The sequence below is a fragment of the Elephas maximus genome, chromosome 11 (genome assembly GCF_024166365.1).
Source record: "Elephas maximus indicus isolate mEleMax1 chromosome 11, mEleMax1 primary haplotype, whole genome shotgun sequence".
Lineage (NCBI taxonomy): Eukaryota > Metazoa > Chordata > Mammalia > Proboscidea > Elephantidae > Elephas > Elephas maximus.
In genome coordinates this window covers 87,372,861-87,378,948 of record NC_064829.1, presented here as the reverse complement: position 1 = coordinate 87,378,948, position 6,088 = coordinate 87,372,861, and the positions used below count along the sequence as shown (strand labels likewise).

Genomic DNA, 6,088 nt, shown 5'->3' with positions numbered 1-6,088 from the left:
ATGCCGGCCTGCCGGGACTCCATTTCCCAGCACCCATCGCGATGTCGCTTGGTTGTTGCCATGGAGATCACGGAGGGCGGTCTTTGCTGTAGGTGGACTCACGATGCGAACTACACTACCCACAAGGCGCTGCGTCATGAGTACGCACCAGTCAATAGCCAATGAGGGCCCAGGCGAGGGGGCATTTCTGTGCTTGCGCGCCGGTGGGACGTGACTTCTGGTCTAGCGCTGAGGTTTTTCCTGTGGATGTTTGAGTGTCTATCTTATTCTACTGGGGTTTTCAGATCGCTGAGCTGGCGCAACATTCAGACGGCTGTGGGCCTGAGCGGCCAGGACTTAGGTGACGAAAGTGGGTAAGACTGAGAAGGCAGCCCTTTTTTGTCTTTGCGCCTTAGTGCCGGGCCCGCAGGGTGAATGTCCCCATCTCCCAGAACCTCGGTTTCCCTGGCAGTTAACTGGGCGGCCCCGTGAGGTGTCCACCTGGGCTCCGCAAAAGCCTGTCCTTCCCCACGGCCTTTTCAGGAAAGGCTCTCTGGGTATTTAAACATTTTACGGAACATGAGATTGAGGCTCGGAGGGGACGCCCACTGCCCTAGGTCATCCATACCTCGGTGGTGTTTTATGGCCGTCTACTCTTTTTTTTTTTTTTTTTTACTCTACATTGGAAACCCTAGTAGCGTAGTGGTTAAGAGCTACAGCTGCTAACCAAAAGATCGGCAGTTCGAATCCACCAGGCGCTCCTTGGAAACTATGCGGCAGTTCTACTCTGTCCCCTACGGTCGCTATGAGTCGGAATCGACTCGCGGCAGTGGGTTTTTTTTTATTATTATTATTACTCCACACGTGCCATCTCTTTTTTCAGGTTCCCGTGTCAAAAGTGGCGCTACTGGATTCGTCTCAGATCAAGGAAGACACTTGCAGACACGCGGCAGGACCCGTACCCCCAAGGTCCTGAAATCCCAATGTTAGCGGATGGGGGTGTGCCATTCCTGTTTTGTTGGGGAAGGTCAGGATGACTAGGGCCACTTTGAGTCTGTGTCCATGTGTCCCAAACCAATGGTTTGTATGCCGGTAGAGGGGATGGGGTGAGGTATGGACGAGTATTTCATGTTTGTTTGTGAGACTGAGCTGAGATCATCTAGGGAGTCTCAAGTCCTTATTATTTAATGAGAATAAAGAGCCTGAGTGGAGGATTTAGGCTTCAGTGGGACATTAAGGAGCTGGGCTTTCATTCTGACATTGTCCTTAACAGGTCTTTTGGCTGGTATGTGAACAGTCTCAGGGGCAGGGGAAAAAGCAGAAGGCCAGTGAGGAAGCTTCAGCAATCATCTAGGCGTGTAATGGCATCCTAGACCAGAGAGGTGGCAGCGGGTGGGACTTAGGAGGTAAGATCTTTAGAACAAGATGGAGGTGTGGGTCCTTGGGGTGGATGTAGTACTGGCATATATGCAGGTGGCTAGGAGGGACTGGAAACCCTGGTGGCATAGTGGTTAAGAGCTACAGCAGCTAACCAAAAGGTCAGCAGTTCGAATCTGCCAGGTGCTCCTTGGAAACTCTATGGGGCAGTTCTACTCTGTCCTACAGGGTCTCAATGAGTTGGAATCGACTCAACGGCAATGAGTTTGAGGAGGGACTAGGCAGGTCCTGCACACAGCAGAGGTACCAGAGGGGGCCAGTATGGTGTGCTTTGAATGGAGAAGGTGGTGAGGTGGCTGCCGGTGATTGGCCCTGCAGGTTGTCTGCGTCATCACAGGGCCTGATGACCTTCAAGGATGTGTCTGTGCCCCTCTCCTGGGAGGAATGGAGGCTCCTTAGTGTGGCCAAAAGGAGCCTATACTGGGATGTAATGATGGAGAACTTCATGCTCCTGGCATCTTTGAGTGAGGCTCCACTTTTTTTTCTTTATGTGTTCCTTGTCAGAGGGGTTGTTGGTGCTCAGGCTGGCCATGGGCAGTGACCCTCTCCCTAAGCACCACCTACACCTGCTGCCCCAGGATTGTGGTGACCAGGGGAGAATGGTCAGGATTTTCTCCACCTATCCAGTAAGCCCCTTGGGCTTGTCCATTCCCAGGCAGGGTAATCTGGCAGAGGCTGTGACCTCACTGTACCATGGATTCTTATCCCTTTCTCCAACAGATATTTCCCAAAAGCTGCCTGGTGCCAAGTTCTGTGGGTACCGATGTGGTCATTGCTTTCAGGGACTACTGGGCTATTCCTGCAAAATCCTCCTTCAAGGTTCATTTTGTGACATTCTTTTTCCTGTCTGGTAATAAAAATGAAGCAAGCTCCTCATGGTCCTCCTCAGGGTAGGTCACGCACAAACAGGAAAGGCACCTTACCTGCCCTGTCTTTCTCCACAGAACTTGTGGCCACTGCACCCCACAGGGTTATTTTGTTGGAACATGGCAAGGAGCACTGGGGGTTTGGTGGAAGGATGCAATTCTGGCCATGACAAGAGAGGCCAGGAAGAGGTCTAACTTTGGGGAGTAGGATTTGGGGGGTGGGGCTGGGGCTGGTCTTGGCTGGACTGTGCCTAGCCAATGTCCTGTGTACATCCGTATTCCATTGCCAAGGCCAGTTTCCCACCTTCAGTTCCACTTTTTTTATGCCATTCTGGACACTCTGTCCTCTTGCCTCTTTGATGCATAGTCCTGCCTTCCCTCAACTCTCTGGCCGTAATGTCTTTTCCTTTCTCTACTTCGTATCCCTGTACTGGACCCTCCAATGTCACCTTCCAGTTTATTTTTATGAAATCTTCACATATTTTTAAATAGTCCTTGAAAGCCTAGTCCTAGGAGGTAGCAGGAGGTTATGTCCATGTTCAGGCTTCCTTTTGTCACAAGAGCCATACTGAGTCATGTTAGGAGATAATGAGCAGAAGATCCTACCAGCCACATTGAATTTTTTACTCTGATCAGGATTGTTTATACTGTGGCTTTTCTGTGCCGTATCCAACAGAGGAAACCCTGGTGGCAATGTAGTTAAGTGCTGCAGCTACTAACCAAAAAGTCAGCAGTTCAAATCCACCAGGCGCTCCTTGGAAACTCTATGGGGCAATTCTACTCTGTCTTATAGAGTAGCTATGAGTTGGCATCAACTTGACGGCAATGGGTTTGGTTTTCGCTATCCAACAGAGTAGATTCTTCTCTACCTCAATCTCTGCCCTTTTAGTTTTGCAAGAACTCAGAGAATTACCTCTGGATGTGTTAGACATTTGTTAATGATGAATCCATCCCTTCCCACCTAGTGTGATGTGTAAAGAAGGCATTTATCTACTTTCAGGTGGTTCATGTGGAAGGGAAGATCAGAAGGCACCACTGGGACAGGATGGTTCTGAAGAACTAACATCCCAGGTCTGGAGTCCCGATGCCAGTTCTTATAGCCAGAAGGTCTACCCCTGTAACATGGGTGGTCAGTTCTTCAGAGCAATCTTGTCCATGGTGAAACATCAGGGGACAGACCCTAGACAGAAAGTGCACATGTGGGGCATGTGAGTGAGAATGCTGTTTCTACTCAAACCTTCAACTTAAACAGGGACCTGAGAGTGTGGTGAGCATGAGTCCTCAATTCTGATTACGCATCAGAGGAGCCAAACTGCAGAGAAATCCTCCACAAGCAGGGAGTGTGGTAAAGATGTCCCAGACAGCCATGGCTCCCTCTAGCATCAGGCCACCCACAACAGGAGGAAACCACACAGGAGCACTGAGTGCAGGGAGACCTTCCCACACAGCTCCAATCTTAAGTAGCTCACAGGAGTCCATGCCACACAGAAGCCCTTCAAGTGCAATGACTGGAAAAGCCTTCCTGAAGAGCTTCACCCTCCTCAGCCACCTTAAGACTCACCCTAAAGAGAGACCCTTTATATGCTCAACTGGTAGAAATGCCTTCAAGGAGAAATCAACTCTTATTATTCAAAGAAAAAAAAAAATCACACTGGAGAAACATCCCATGTGTATAAGAAGTGTGGGAAGGCCTTCAGTCACCTGTCTAAACTGAAAAGGGATCAGAAAAGTTACTCTTGAGAAAGGCCTTACAGGTTCATGGAATGTGGAAAAACTTTTGGCCAAAGTTACACTCTAATTCTACACCAGAAAATTCACACTGGAGAAAGACCTTTATGAGTGCAGCAAATGCAGGAAAGCTTTTGGCCATAGATCTAACCTTGTTAAACACCAGAAAGTTCATACTGGAGAAAGACCTTATTAGTGCAGTGACTGTGGGAAAGCCTTCAGTTAAAGTTTTGCCCTTGTGTGGCATCAGATTGTTCACACCAGAGAAAGGCCATATGAGTGCAGCAAATGTGGGTATATCACCAAGGGCCCCTTCCTCAGTTGAAGCTAACCGGATTTGTGCCGCCCAGTACTATTGAGGCAGCCTGGGGTCACACAAGCAAATATATTTTGCCAGCAGCTAGCAAAAAGAAATAGGGTTAGAACCTTCAGGGAGACTGTCTCACCGATTTGCCCAAGAGCCAAGTATTTAAGGGTTTCAACAAGGGGGTGAGGAGGGGTTTTGATGTTTATTCATGAGGTTCTGGGGGGAGGGGTGGAAATTTCTGAGAAGGGGTTGGGTTATGCAAATGCAGGTCCACAGACAGGATTTCTTCAAGATGGAAGTCCTTCGGTTCTCCTTGAAATAACTTAGTATGGAATGTGACACAGGGGCACTAGGTCCGTTTGCCACATTGCCCCCTTCGGCTGGCTTGAGAAGGTCAAACGGTGGTTGCTTTTACTTCATTTGCACACACTCTGCTCCTGCAGTCCTGCAAGAACCGCATTAAGAGATTATTTGCAGTATTTCAGTTCATACCAGCCCTCAGCCGGTACCTCTTGCTCGCAGATGTATGTGTGTTCTGTTCTGATCTCCAGGGGGTGGGCCAGGTTGTTCCACTCTCTGTCCTGCTTGTCTTCCCCCCTCCAATCTATGTGCAAGAAGGGGGAACAGATGTGGCGGAGCCCAACAGGCCCTCCTCTAACCTAGTGCAGTCTCATTGTCTCAGGAAGGCCTTTAGCCACTGATCCCACATAGTTCGACACCAGAAAATCCACGCAAGAGAAAGGCCTTATGAATGTAGCAAATGTGGCAAAGGTCCTACCTTATTCTCCATCATAGAATTCATACTGGAGAAAGACCGTATGAAATTACCAAGTGTAGGTAAACTTTTAGCCAACACTCCACCGTTATTCATCATGAGAAAGCTCATGCTAGAGGAAAGTTATTCAAGTATAGAGAGTGTGAAACAGCCTGTAGCCATAGATCTAACCTTATTAAACATCAAAGATAAAGCCTTTAGGAGTGCGGTGAATGTCAGAAAGCTTTCATCTAGAACTGCACACTTGCTCAGCACCAGTGACGACATGAGAGAAGGGCATATGAGTGCAGTGAATCTAGAAGACAGCTGCCACTATGGCCTTGCTCAGCATGAAAGGAGTCACAGCTAAGAGAAGCTCTATGAGTAGTCTTTGTAAGATAGCCTTAGACAGAAGGTAAATATTATGCACGAGACCACCACTGTTCTGAAGAAATATGTGTGCCATGTACGTGATGTTTTGTGGTCATCCTACATAAACAGGACGGACCAAAATTTAGTTCAGATGTGAAGGCTGATGACACTTCACACGCTAATTTGAGAGAAAGTTCGTTATACAGGGCATTCCTGGGGAGAGTTAGGTAGTCACAAGCAGGTGTATGCTGGCAAGAGCATAGCAGAGGGAGTGGGTTGGGCCTTTATAGTGGCTAAGGGGTGGGATTGGGGAAAAGTTTCCACTCAGGCTGGAAATTGGTGAGGTTTACATTTCCCAACAGTGCCAAAGGAAGAGGCATACATGAAGGCATCTCTTATTAGCCTGCCCAGAAGTGGAGCAAAAGAAAAGGGAAGGGTGAGACTTAAAAACAACTCAGCAAATATCAAAGATGGGGTCAGATTGTATTACAGTGGGAAAGCATTTGCAGTCTGTTGTACCTTTTTACCTGCCGAGAGACCCGGGCAGAGCTCTCGTTTTCAGTTCTTTGGCAGGAGCCACTTTCTGTTTACCTTCTGTGACACCCTGTGTTGTGTAGCAGTTATGCTATTTATACTCCGGAAAAG

General features: G+C 48.4%; 1 long non-coding RNA gene across 3 annotated transcripts; it reads left to right on the top strand.

Annotated features, from left to right (window-relative positions):
* Positions 1 to 200: 200 nt before the first annotated feature.
* On the top strand, positions 201 to 4,532 carry LOC126085260 (uncharacterized). 3 transcript variants are annotated; one of them, XR_007519218.1, is made up of 3 exons: positions 201 to 353; positions 863 to 948; positions 1,735 to 4,532. It is a non-coding gene; the product is annotated as an uncharacterized LOC126085260 (long non-coding RNA). The 3 variants fall into 3 exon arrangements; XR_007519219.1 differs by having other exon boundaries at positions 863 to 1,385; positions 3,283 to 4,532; XR_007519217.1 differs by having other exon boundaries at positions 863 to 1,385; positions 2,137 to 4,532.
* Positions 4,533 to 6,088: the final 1,556 nt, after the last annotated feature.